The sequence below is a fragment of the Pelodiscus sinensis genome, chromosome 5 (assembly GCF_049634645.1).
Source record: "Pelodiscus sinensis isolate JC-2024 chromosome 5, ASM4963464v1, whole genome shotgun sequence".
Taxonomy (NCBI): domain Eukaryota; kingdom Metazoa; phylum Chordata; order Testudines; family Trionychidae; genus Pelodiscus; species Pelodiscus sinensis.
In genome coordinates this window covers 33,921,880-33,936,025 of record NC_134715.1, presented here as the reverse complement: position 1 = coordinate 33,936,025, position 14,146 = coordinate 33,921,880, and the positions used below count along the sequence as shown (strand labels likewise).

General features: G+C 39.5%; 1 long non-coding RNA gene across 3 annotated transcripts in view; it reads right to left on the bottom strand.

The window, feature by feature from the left end:
* Nucleotides 1-14,146, bottom strand: part of LOC142829410 (uncharacterized) — a 50,789-nt gene that overhangs the window by 22,390 nt on the left and 14,253 nt on the right. Inside the window, exon 3 of one of the 3 annotated variants that reach the window (XR_012903807.1) lies at nucleotides 1,550-2,132. The exons of the other annotated variants lie outside the window; for them this stretch is intronic. This is a non-coding gene — a long non-coding RNA (uncharacterized LOC142829410). Of the gene's footprint in view, nucleotides 1-1,549; nucleotides 2,133-14,146 lie in introns of those variants that run through there. 3 annotated transcript variants of the gene reach the window in all.

Sequence of the window (14,146 nt, the reverse complement as noted above, 5' to 3'; positions counted from 1 at the left end):
ACTTCCAATTCTGAGACAATTTTTATCTTCAAGTCAGTGGCATAGCCATGGCCATCCGCATGGCTGACAATATGCCAACATCTTTATGGCTGACCTAGAACATTTCCTCAGCTCTCGCCATCCCACAGAAAGACAAACAGCAAAAGGATCTATATAGGAACTTAAAACTGAAATACCCACCCAGTAAAGAGAAAAAACAGATTGACAGAACCTCAACAGTACCTAGACATGAACTACTTCAAGATAGGCCAAGAAGAGAAAACAGAATTCCACTGGTCATCTCCAACAGCTCACAACTTAAATCTCTCCAATGTATTATCAACAATTTACACCCTATCCTGGAAAATGACCCCTCACTCTCACAGGCCTTGGGGGGAAAGGCTAATCCTCACCAACAGACAACCCCAAAACCTCAAACAAATTCTTCCCAGTTACCATGCAGCATACCTCCATCACAATCATCCAGCAACCCACCCCTGCAATCAGCCCGTGTCAACTGTCCACACATCTACGCAAGTGATTTCAATCACTGGACCCAACCACATCAGCTACAACATCAGGGGCTCATTTAACTGCACTTCCACTATTGTGATCTATGCCATCAAATGCCAACAAGGCCCCTCTGCCATGTATATTGGCCAAACTGGATAGTCTCTATGGGAAAGAATTAATGGACACAGATCAGATATCCAAAAAGACAACATGCAGAAACATGTACCTACCGTGGCACTCAATGGATCTTAATGTCTCCATGTTTTTTCAGGTCAATTTCATAAGCCAAATACACAGGGAAGCATTGAAACAACTTCATTTATAAGTTTGGGACCCATCACAAAGGTATGAATAAAGATATTATCTGGCTAGTACTCTACTTTCCACATCCTAATGGTTTACCCAACAAACAATGGGTACTTAAGAACAATTTGCACCTTCATGTAATATGAACTATTTTTACCCCTCTTTCTTCCCTCCCCCCCATTACCCTATTTATTTTGGAACTGGACTTTTACTACTCCATTCATCTAAAAAAGTGGGTTGTACCCACAAAAGATTGTGGCACCATCTACATGTTTGTTAGTCTTTAAGGTTCTGCTAGACGATGTTGTAGTTTAAGTTTTTCCAGCTACAGACTAACTCGGTTACCCATCTGAAGCTACCAAGACAAGTTAGTGTGTGGTAAGCACAAACTTAACACACACCAGCTACTTTGCCCTACTGTCCCATGTAGATGCTTATACTGTGCACAAATACCATTAAGATGTTTGGCTTACTAAGCTTTAAAAGCATACTAACTAAGCTAATGTGCAGAGGCTTCACTAAGAAGATTGTCTCATTAAAATTAACTTGAGTTTATCACTTTTCCTAGTTATCAAATATTTTGTTTTCAAATATTTTTTTGTAAACGTGAAGTTTATGCACAGGTCTAGTTAATATTTTAGGATCTTATGGTTATTTCTTGTAAAACAGACATTCTAGTCGCTCTCAAAATTAACCTGTCCCAGTGGGGAATAAAACAAAAGAGAGAAGAGAAGCAATTGGATGTAAAATTTCTAGTATCGAGAAAGCCGAGTCCAGCGTGGTTCACATGAAGTAAAATGAACAGTTTCAAAAACAGAAATAATTTAACAGCAATCCTTGAAGATATGTCCCTGCATTATAAATTAAGGTAATTTATGTTGCTATTTTAGTAGCACCTATTGCAATGCAGCACAGGGGCTCGAAGGTGGAGATGAACATCTAGTGCCTGGGATTCTCACGCTAAGCCACTCCCTTTTTAGAGGCAACCCTACACTTGCCAGCAGTGCTTTGGCCGTAACATGCAGAGCTGTTCAGGCCCATCCATATAGCCCCCCATTTCAGGACTTGCTGATTGTCCATTCCAGTCCCAGATATTATTGACCTTCTTCCCAGCAGCCACCTGCCTCCGAACTTGGCTCTCTGCCCTTCAGTCCTGCCTCCAAGCTGCTTAGGCTTCTCTCTATAGCCAGATTCCAGGCTTCTGCCTCCACATTGTACTCAAATGCAGCCTCTGTCTTCCTTCTGAATCAGGTCTTCATGACCTTGGCTTGAGGGATTTTGGTCTTTAGCCCTCTGCTAACTGGATGCTGTAATGTGAGTTAACACAATGTCCACTATGGAGATAAAAGATTGGTTAATATATTGATACTAACTTCGTACGGTCAGCCATAAAGAAGTTTGCATATTGTGAAAAGGTGAAGATAAATGTTGAATGAGTCACCTAAGAGCCTTTTTTCAATTTTTTGATATCTGCTAAAGAGAAATGTACTTCCTGACTAGGAAGAAGGTTGAGCATTTACAAAGTCTCTCAAGTCCAAGGGAAGTGTAAGCATCAAACCAAACTGACATCTACTGGAACATAAAAAGTTTAATTTTTTTTAAACTTAGTCCGGTGGCAGATTAGAATATTTTCATTGTTTCTTGCATACTACAAATGAGACATAAAACTGAATGAAAAGTTTCTTTCAGGCTTTTCTGAGAGATATTGCTATGAATTGGCTGTCTTGTAAAATAAAGCAGAATGAAGAAAAAAAATCTCAAACTTCTTAGTTTGTGGAGAAAACAGATTAAGATATAGATCATTTAAGTTTTTAAAAACATTAATGTGGTATGGCAAAGTACAAATCAAATAGAAATGAGAAAACGAAGAGGAGGTACAATAGACCCACAGTTCTTTCATTTTTACTAGGATAACTATAATCTCTACTGGTATATGTACATAGAACTACTTCAATAAAAATCTACAAATTGAAAGTTAGCCAACACAAAGTCTTCACAGTAGATCTCATCAAGGAACCTGTACAAACAGATGTTCTTTAGTTAAATTAATCCACTTGCATTGTAATTATCTCCTATTTTTTTAAAAAAATATGTTTTTTTATCTTGTTTCTTTTACATTGAAAGTTTCCCTGACCAAATCCACTGTTTTTTCCTCCTACATTTTTGCTTGTCGTCTAATAACTAAATATTTTTAGAAAAGAGCCCAGTCCTGCAGCTCGTTTATAGGAGTATCAGTATTGGTTTTAATATTACTGTTTTGGTAAGAAATTCAAGATCACACATTTAGGGCTAGATTGGCCTTGGCCCATGGGAGAGAGAGCAGAGTGAAAAAGCAAGGAATTACTCCCCCACATATCCTTTGCATTCTCTGTACAAGGAGCATGAACAATTCCATTGACTGTGGGGTGGAACTTTCTATCTCCTTCTGGACCAGAAAACATTGAGAAAGGATTTGGGAAGGATGCAGCAACATACAGTGAGCCAATCTCCATCACTTTTCTAGGTGGTGGTAAAGTGTTATGTACATTCCTTCCTATGCACTGGGGAGGGATCATATTCCATTACTAAGGACTGGTGACTATCTGGTCTGTCACATACATGGGTCAAAGTATAAACTCTACCTGGCTCTCAATCTAGGACATGATCTCCTAAGTGTGATGCTTTGATTGTATCCTATTTTCTTGGTCCATTAGTTTAAGACACTGAAATATTGTCTGTGTAATTCACTTCATAATTTAGGCGTTATCTATATGGTAATGACTCAATGGTCGTACTGGGTCAAACCAAAGGACCACCTAACTCAGTATCATGTCTTCTGACAGTCGCCTTTGCTAGATGCCCCAGAGAAATGAACAGAACTGGTTCCCTGTTGTCCATTCCTGACAAAGGGGATGCCATCCATGACCATCCTTGCTAGTAGCCATTGATGGACCTCACATTTGGATGCTTACTCCAAGTAAAGATGCTTTTAACAATACTGAATATTGTAAACCCCATCTGTTTATTCTAGATTTTGAGGAGAGTTAGGATACAGAGCGGTGAAGTATCATGGAATATTTTGTTTTATTCAAGAACTGTTCTGTACAAAGATGAGGTTATATGATTTTTTTTAATGGTAAGAGAGAGACTTTCTATTTCAAATGTTGTAACATTGATCAGATTCTTGTCAAGATTGGAGGCTGTTCTGGAAGATGCATTTTTTACTACTGATGTAAAATCTTGTTTAATTGATTAACTGGTTAAACATTACATTTAAACGGTTAACCCATTAAGAGAGGAAACGGGGATTTGCTCCAGCCTGGCTAATGTCCATTGTGGGTCTGAGCACATTGTTGTCAGGGGCTGCTCTGTCCAAAGCAGCCCCTGTCTGCAGCACACTCAGGCCTACCATGGACAGGGACTGCTACAGAAGACAGGAGCAGCCCCTGTATGGCAGCTTCCCCACAACACTGGAGCAGCCTCTGCCCCCAGGAGGTTTGGAGCTGCTCCAGCCCCCGTTAACAGTTAACCAGAATCGGTAAGCAGCACCCATTAAGGATGCTTACTGGTTAACCTTTCATATCCCTATTCTTTTAGCTAAACTTAGAATTATTGAATCCAATAATATAGGCCCAGTGCTACAGCCTTGATAATCTAATGTTGTGGTTCTCAGCCTTTCTAGGAATCTGATTGGTCTTCCTTTCCCTAAGTTTCACCTTGCTCAGTAATTCAGGTTGTCTTCAGCCCTGAAGGTGGGGCTCTTATTTTAGCTTTTTTCCCTGCACTCCAGTGAGTCTAACACTGGCCCTCACAACTTCATTAAAACAAACTTGCCTCCAGATTGAGAACTGCTGAGAAACTATATAGAACAGTATAAACAAGTCATTATCTACATGACATTTGTGTGTGTACTGACTTTGCTAGTGCTTTTTATGTAGCCTATTATAAACCTAGGCAAATATCTAGATGAATTGATATTCCAACTGGAAGATCCCTGGTTGAAAAACACTCATCTGAAGAAGTGGGCTGTGCCCACGAAAGCTCATGATACCATCTACATGTTTTGTTAGTCTTTAAAGTGCTACCAGACAGTTGTTTTTTAAGTTTATCCTGTACAGACTAACTCAGATATCCCTGAAGCTACTGATCTAATGGTCCTTCTGTGCAATAATGATTTTCATTGACTGTACATAAAGTGTATTCTTTTGAAACCCCTTTGCTAGATAATTGTATTAATACCAAGTGGCAGTGTCAAAGGGAAGCATGACCATGGGATAATGTGCACTTCTGGGGAATACAAGGGGGGCAGTCTGAGGGTCTCCTACTATGCTTTGGTCCTTATGTGCATTCCACTCCTGCACACCATCGGGCCACTAACAAACTGGCTCCAAGGCAACGCTTCAAGATAGTAATGTGATGTAGCAGCCAAAACTGGCAAGTGATTAAATGTACTGTTAGTTCCATCAATTGAAAAAAAAAAAAATTCTCCACACAATTCCCATTCACATGTGGCTTGGGGAATGAAATTCGGTGATTTTTTGTTGTTGTCACAGTCCTCCCTTACCCTTGTTGTATAAGACTATGGTATCAGTCAAGTCAGCAGGGTAGCTTGCAGGCTTCTAAACCTAAGTTATTTTTACAGGTTTATAAATTGGAGGTTATGGAAACAGTTCGATAAAAATGTATGCTGACGTTTTGAACATAAAGGCAATACTTGATATTTTCCTGCTTTCATTACCGAGTGGAAAGTATATTTAATAGTTTGGTTCTGAATATTAATGTAAACTACTTTGTATGTTGTATTTTGAGAACAGCGATAAAGTCAGCTGGTGAAAAAAAAGGTCTGGAGATTAATCTTATGAAGATGGTTATGGATAAAAATGCTCTGGGTGATTATGTGATGATGTAACTCTTATCTTCATAGAAAATCTTAGCCAGGATGGAGTTCAAAGACTTTTCTCCTTGATTAAGAAAATATGCTTCTGTTTTACTGTCATGGAATGGATTGAGCAGAACGAGGTCTCTCTTAGCCATGTAACATGCAATGAGACCAGGGAGGCACTAGGTCAAGGATATAGTTCATGGTCCAAGACAATAAAGATGACAGGGAGAGGGAAGGTTCTGCTGATAACAGGGACAGTTATACTGTGGAATGACCACTGGGGGAGGGAGGGGGGTAGCAAAAGGCCATAAAAGGCAAGTAGGACAGTTAAAACCCCATTGGGGCAGCAGAGGGCAGGGGTGGAGAAAGGGACAGCTATCTACTATATATTTGAGAGAGAGTTTGTCTGTGTCTGTCTCCCAGGCAGGGGACATCTCCCCTCCCCTGGCTATGCCTGTGCAACTACAGCAGCCATGGCGAGGCATTTCTCACCACTCTAGCTTGGGGCTGGATGAGAGGGCTCTGTAGTCCTCTCTCCCTTGGGCAGCCTGCATACTGTATCCCTAATTCCCAGCTCTACCCCAGAGCAATTATTTAGAAGAAAAAAAATGAGTTAAGGAACACAGGGTAAATTTTCTAGTTAATAAATGTAATATTGATTTTATTGCTAATCTCTGATGCAAGCTACGTGAGGTCTATTAAAGACGGAAAGACATTTATTTCTACTCTTGGGAGTCCTGTCTGTCTGCTGATTTTTAATAAAAGGGAGGACGTGGTTTGCAATTCATGGTTATACAGTGTAGTCTAATGGTTACAATAGAGACATGTCAGCCAGACTCCTGTCAAATGCTAATGCTAAATACAAAATTGAAATTACAAGTACAGAACAACAGGTTTTCTAACTGAAAAACGCAAATGTCCTTTCCTTGTAGGAATTCTGGTGTACTAAGAACTGACCTTGTCTATATTTTGTAGGAAATGAGGAAGAGAATGGAATCGTTGGGGTCTCTGGATGAATTTTGATGGCTTTCCCATATGTGGAGCCCTACATCTCTTCAATAATGAGTCATCACTGACGTAGGTGATGATTATTAATGATGAATATGTCTTAGTGAGTATATGAGGAAGACCTGTATAAGAACATCATGATGATTCTGTTCTTTTGTTGTGCATGTCCCAGACACTGCTGTATGAAACATACATTTGGAAGTAATCAAAGAATCTTGTGTTAGCTATTCAAGTAAGTAGGTTTTTTTCCGGTTCACATTTCCTTTTATGAAATGTGGCATAAGTCAGATAAGGAAACTTAGTTGACTATGGATACAGAAGTATCCGTTTATCTCAAAAGCAGAAAACTTTCAGGGGACTGGATGATTCAAGAGACAAGCACATAATTTGGAACCATACAAGGTCATCATGCATTCAAATCTAGTCTTGATCATGGTGACCTCTATGTTCTAACAGGCAAGTGACTTCATCACAACAACAAAAATAGATTGCATTTTGTAGTTTTTGGTCACCTAGTTGAGAAAAATCTCAAGAGAAAGTGCAGTTCAGTAGTTTTTATATCTCCCTTTTAGAGAACTTCTTCATCTGAAGGTTAAAATCCATTGCTATAGCAAGACAGGTAAGTTTGCATTGCTACTGCCTATGCAATCCTAACTCTGTTACTAAAGGACCATATTTTAGATCACCATATTTTAGACCTGGACACACAAAAAAGAAAATCGAAATAACTTATGGTGAAGTTTGTGTGCCAACAGTTTAAGTTATTGACTCATTTAACTTGCTGATGGTATCACTTCTCTGCTTTAATTCCGGTTTTGGTTCAGTTGCTAAAACTAATAGCGTTTTAGTAGTGTATATTTTGGAAAGCACCCAAACCCAGATTTATCTGTGACTGTCACACAAAAAAAAGTCAAATGAAATATATGAAATTATTTTAAATTAAGAATCTGTCTAGTTAGGTTTATCTAATGGAGGCCTGGTTGGATAGTATTTTTTACTTGTGCTTGCAGAAAATGTTAGACTGTATTGTTGTATTTTTTTGTCATGCACACAGGAATTGCTTCTGATAAAATGGAATAATGCAAGAGGGTTCTCTGACTTGCCAATTTAGTGCAGTGGAAAGGAGTGGACACATAAGAAATAAAGAGGACAGAGCAGTTTGCATGAACTGATTTTCTTTACCTGCATTTGATGTCAATATTGATATTTTACTGAGAATACTAATATCTTCATGTTAGCATTAAATACATCTATGGAATAAGGAATAGTCTATATGTTTAGCTATACAGTGATCACTCTTGTTATCAGAAGCTCCCTACCTTTCAAGACTGGATTGATTTTGTTCTCCCACCTGTTAAAATTAGTAATAATGCAACTGACTTTAATTGACATGTACCACTGGAAATGTGGCATGAATATGAGCAGAATCAGGCCAGTGGTGTTGTAACAAATTATTCAATGACAGGTAGGACCTCTTGGTCTGCCTTCCATACCATGGATGTTGCTGGACCAGAAAGCCCCAGTGGCTGGGAGCACTATTGAGAAGGAAGACCAACAACCATGAGGTTGGCAGCCCCCCGTAGAAAGTCTGGAGGCCAGCAGCAGGGAAGTCAAGTTTGATTTTCCCCAGTCTGGTGAACTCCCTCATTCAGGACTGATGGGATTCTGAGGGTGTTCACCAGACTGGGGAACACACATAGAGCATCTTAATATTAACTAAACTTATTATTAACTAAAGTTGCTAAGCTGACAGAGTTGGGTGGTGAATATGCTAACAGTAGAATGTTAGGTAATGAATGACTAGCATTCCTGTTTGATGGACATAATAATATACCCTGTTTTTCCATTCAGACCTTCTATTACTAATGGTCTTGTTATTCTAGTAGAATATCTCCAGGTTTTGATGATAAATCAGAGCAAAAACCAATTAAAACTGGATAATTGTTTTTCCACAAAAATAGCAGCAAATGTAGGTAGTTTTCTAAGTGGCTTCAGAAATTTGGGTTTTAGTGGTGGTATTCTGTACAGGCAGTCCCCGAGTTACGCGGATCCGACTTATGTCGGATCCGCAGTTACGAACGGGGCCGTTCCTTTCCCTGGTCTCCAGCAGACCAGGGAGAGGAAGCAAAGTGGCGGAACACATGGGCAGCGGACAGGGCTGTCCGCTGCCCATGCGTTCCGAGGCTTGGCTCTGCTTTGCCCCCCCCCTTCCCCCTGGTCTGCCAGCCTGGATTGGGGAGGGGGTGAACATGCCCCCGGGTGGAAGGGAAATCTGCAACTGTGGATGGAGAGGCAGTGTTGATGGTCCCTTAGCACAATAGCAAGCTGCCAGCAATCCCAAGGCTTTCCTAACCTACACCCAAACTGGAGCCAACAGAGAATTATTATCTTCCTTAAAGTTCACTTACTCTGCAGCACTCAGCAGAATCTGGAAGTAGCTGAGAATCTGGCCCTCTGATGGGGTTGTTGGGGTTTTCTTCTTTTGTTTTATATTTCAAACGATATTCTTTTATATAGAGTGATTTATTGTTCTCTTGTCATCTAGAAATCCCATACCTCACCAACTCCAATGGCAACACAGATTATATTTTTATTAGTGCTAATCATTATTTGACCTTTGCAAAACAGCAACACTTGGGAACTATGCAGTCTGAGTGTGGCACAGATTAAAGTTTTTAATATATGCACAGAGGAGAAGAAATGGACATTTTACAGCCAACTTAGAGAAAAAGAGTGAAGAAGTCTGGGGTTATGCAGAGGGCTGTCCTCTGGATCTTGCAGCTCTCAGGGATGCCAAGAACATTTGGCTCTGTGAAGAAGTATAACTGTAAAGCAAATGATTTTCCCAAAGTCAACTGGGAATGGAGACAAACAAGGGAGCTTGAAACATCTTAGCTAATTTCAATGGTAGTTTGCTGTGTATTTCAGAACATGGTCTTGAGATTGACATTTGCTATTGTTGCTCCATATCACACTGAGGTCTACCTTGTACATATTCAACTTTTCTAGGCTTGGAAGAAAGTTTGAAGTATCAAAGTAATCAGTACAGAGGAGTATCCAGATCTGAAATCAGAATGGTTTTATCTGCCATGCCATCATACTCATTTATCTCTACAGAGGTGTCTAGGGTTCCTCCCCCCCCCCCCCCCCCCGCATGTTGCCACTTGTTCTTAATTAGGACTTTTGCATTACCTCTTCAGCATTTTCCTAAATCATTAATATTATGTGGCCATGCAGTTTTCCCTTTGCTCTATTTTTGCCATGGTTGGATCCCCATAGAGTGTTAGCGGGACTGCAGCATATTGTCCACATTTGGAAGTCCTCACTGGTACAGTGGCCCTTGTGGGTTCAGGTGGTTGCTATTTATATCCTTTTGCACCTCAAAAGTTGAATCCAGTTCATATGTTTTAACTATTGAACTACCCATAAATCTAGATTGTCCAATAAAAAACACTTGTGGGGGGAGGACCTCATGGGAAAATGAGAGGTGGTGTTTGTGAACTCATTCAGTCCTCAATGTACATGCATATATAGATTTTCATTTTCGTCTGCTTAGGTGCTTTTCTGAAAAACTTGCAGTCTTTTCACAATATCCATGGAAAATACCCTGGTGGTCCAAAAGAAGCATTCAGGGAGAACTTTTCTTTACAATTGTTCTTAACATAGTAAGTAATTCAAATTCATCTTGGTAATAAGTATTAATGGAACTTAAAACATTTACATATGGTATAGCATACCATCTGTGCATCTGGCCCAGCCATCTCACTAGTAAAATAGAAGCAATAAAGGCTGTGTGTGACCAGTATTTTCCTTAGAATGCAAGGATGATACAGTGGCAAGCAAATTGCTTTTCAAAGACAGTGAATCAAGAATATTTAGGAGTGTTATTTAAACTGAGAGTGGAGGGAAACCCGATATTTACATAGGAACTTTTAGGTGAGATGATGAAATCCTCCAGCTACTGCAGAAATACAAGTAGAACTTTGTACTTTCAGTGTTAGGGCATAAATGAGCAATTAAAGTTGCACAGGGGAAAGGAGAGGAGAAATTCAATAAGGTCACCTCGTTTCAGCAAAAAGTACAAACATTACCAATACAAAATATGATCTTAGTTTGTATTTGTAGTCAGCATAACGGTTCCCACAATGCTTCCATAGCACACCCATTTCCCATCACAGAAGGGACTGAAAGACAAAATGCAAGATCTACTGAATGACAACATTGGTAAGCCATTATGACAGCCATGCTTATGTTAACAAGGAATGAAGGAAAGAGAACTGCAACAGTTTTCATTTTTTGAAGGTGATGAATCATGCCACCTGAAATATCAACGATTAAATCAGTAACAACGGATTTATGCATCGCTCGTCAAATCTAATAATCTAAACTAAACGAGCTAATTGATTATGGAAATACTATAGCCTTTCTATTAGAAGTAACATACAGGTGGAAAGCCTGCCACACAATATGTTTTGTAGCCATTCTGCCAGTTCAGGGTACAATAGTTTAAGGCAGCCGGGGGAGAAGAAGGGAGTCTCATTCCAAAGTACATTTTGCTAATAATCCAAGCCAGATTTCCCACCTATTGTGTGATCGGCACAATAGCAAATGCTATTGTGAAAGAACATCTCCCTTTAAACATCATATTCAAACGCTATATTAAATACGGGGTCTACTAGAGAACTATTATCAAGATTCCAATTTAGAAGCCCTGGGATTCAGCCCAAGGCCATATGACCCAAGAGTGTATTAAATCAGAATTCAAAGAAAGAGGCAGCAAATATTTATGCTGATCCATGAGCAACTTAGAAAACAAATTGTAATCAAAGTCACAGTTCCTCCCTGCTTCCCTATTGTCTTGAGAGAACAGCAAATGTCAGACCTTTTAGCAGCTTCAATTATTCCTCTGCCGCCTCTCTGAACCTGCCCACTTCTCTGCACCCAGCCAGGGCAGTTCCCATTCTACAGCCCAGCTCCCTCCTTTCTCCCTGCCCACTTGCTCATATTTGGGGAATACCCTAGATGTAGCCCTGCTCTCTTCCCCAAAGCCTGTCACAATTTGAGTGGAGGAATAAAGATGGACTTTTCTCCTTCTTACTTCCCAGTTCCACTGAGTAAGGGCTGTGACCACATCTTCAGCTTTCTTTATATAGGCACATGCCTTCAATAAAGCATTGTTTAAAGGTTAGATAAATCATGTTTTAATCTAGTGGCCGTCTGAAAGGTTAAATTATGAACTTCATCTTTTCAAAGGTTTATTAAATGATTTAGTATGTTTTAGCTCAGTTGGGTCAAGCATTTACAAATAACTTGGTCTACCTTCCTTTCTGCTGAACTAATTAATTCTGCACACATGACTCTGAAAAGGAGATCATTTCAGACTGTTTAGGTCAGAGGCAGTAAAAACAACCCCCAACATCCCCCAATAAAAACAGCATGTGAAAGTACAAAGCCTGCGGGAGAAAACAAGATCCCTGTTGTGTTGTTATACTTCTATCATATCGTATCACCTAGGATCTCCAGTCATGGACCACTGTGCAAGGAGCTACAAACAAACACAGACATGAGGTGATCTCTAGCAATGCCATACAGGAAAGACTTATGGCTAGAAAAGTAAGAGAGACATATTACTTATACTCTGATTTGTTTTCATTTATACCAGCACAGATCAGGAGAGATTCCACTGAAGTCAAAGGGGAATCAGGCCCAGAAAATAGGCCACACGTAGTTGAACAGACTTATAAAGGTCAATGCACGAGTAGGAAAAGAATTGCCGTTTGTGAAATTTCTCACTATATTTCTGGAATGCATATGATGGGAACTAGTAGCACATTTCCTGCTGTACAGTGTGTCATGGTGCAGCACTCCATGTTCTTAGTTGTATATTCTGGTTTTAGTTAGGAAACCTCACGCATCCCCAGCCTTCCTTTTTGTTTGCCCTATCAGATTAAATTATTACCTACGAGTGTAAGTGACTTCTTTTATTTCTTGGGGTAAAGGAATGCAAATTAGTTTTTTTTAAATATTACACAAATCCTTAAAGGTGGAGACATTAAGTTTCAGAGTGTGCAAAATAGCAAGATAAAGCCATACTTCTCTAAGTTTAATATAAGCAAGCAATTAAAAATGCACAGATATTTAGCCTTTCCACTATTTGGCCTTTAACCATTGTTCAGAAGAAAAATGTCTGACAGCTTGGCATAAGAGAAGTATTAAAACTCAACAATATTGCCCAGTTGATAAGCTTCACTTAAAAGCAAAATTTATCATGTCAGTTGTATTTCTGAGTCACTTAAGTTAATTTAACTCTGACTACATAATATTCTCCTCTTTTAACATTAAATACATTGCTTCTTCCAAACTTATATTTATTATGTGTCAATAAAACAGGAGAGTATGAGTTATAATGTAATAATTTTTTTTATATTATAACACACAAAATACTTTGACATTATATGTATGAAATATACCAATGTAATACATTCATATTGATAGATCTAATTTTGCACACTACATGTTTTCATTGCAAGAGGTGAGTCGAGATGTCCTTAATCTTTATCATGGCTTGGATATTAGTGTGTGTATATAGGGTAGAATATTATATTACTAATTTATATAGCACTATACCATACACAGCCAAATTCACATTGAAAGAAAATGTTCAAGTTTTTGGTGCAGTGAAGTAGCAATCAATGAAGTGCTATAGCAGATATTTCTGCAACCAGGAGGAGCCAGTTCCTAGTCTTCAAGCTCCCTGTGGGCAAATGGGAGAGCAGACATAACTGGTCTTTCCCTGACAGTGAATTCAGCATGTAACAGAATTATATGCTGTGAACATGCCATCTTCTATCAAGTGCTGCTATCTCAGAGGCACTATCATGCTTACTCCTCTGACAGCAGGCCCACTGAGAGAGAAGTGGATCTCAGTGACCCATTTCAGGAAAATAATGGAGAGGTCTATAAGAGTGGTCCCTCCAATAGCTCTCTTATTAGGGGTGATTCAAACTCAACTGTGACTCTCTATACTCGTGGTAGTAATACAAATGCTGCAGGTAAAATCATGCCCTAAGTTATGCTACACTCAGCTAGGGATATAAGCAACTCGTTGACTATCCAATAATCATAAGTTTATTGGATAGTCAGCTCCTCCCTCAACTAGTTGCTTCTCCCCCCACTTGCTGTCTCTATCAGTGGCAGCAAGGTATGGGGGAGGGGAGCAGGAACCAGTGCTGGGGGAGGCTTTAAAAGCAGATTTGCAATAAGGTTATCTCCTAGGGTCAGGAGCTAACCCGCTGAAGCTCCCCTGCTTATCGACTATTCAATAGAAATTCCATCCACTAGTAGAATAAACTGAATTTAATATCCCTATCCTCAGCATCATTGTCAAATTCTGCACTCTGTTTCACCTATGGTGCCCAACAGGTTTGGGGGCAATGAGATTGCATATCATAGGAGTAACAGGCATGGATACAAAAAAAG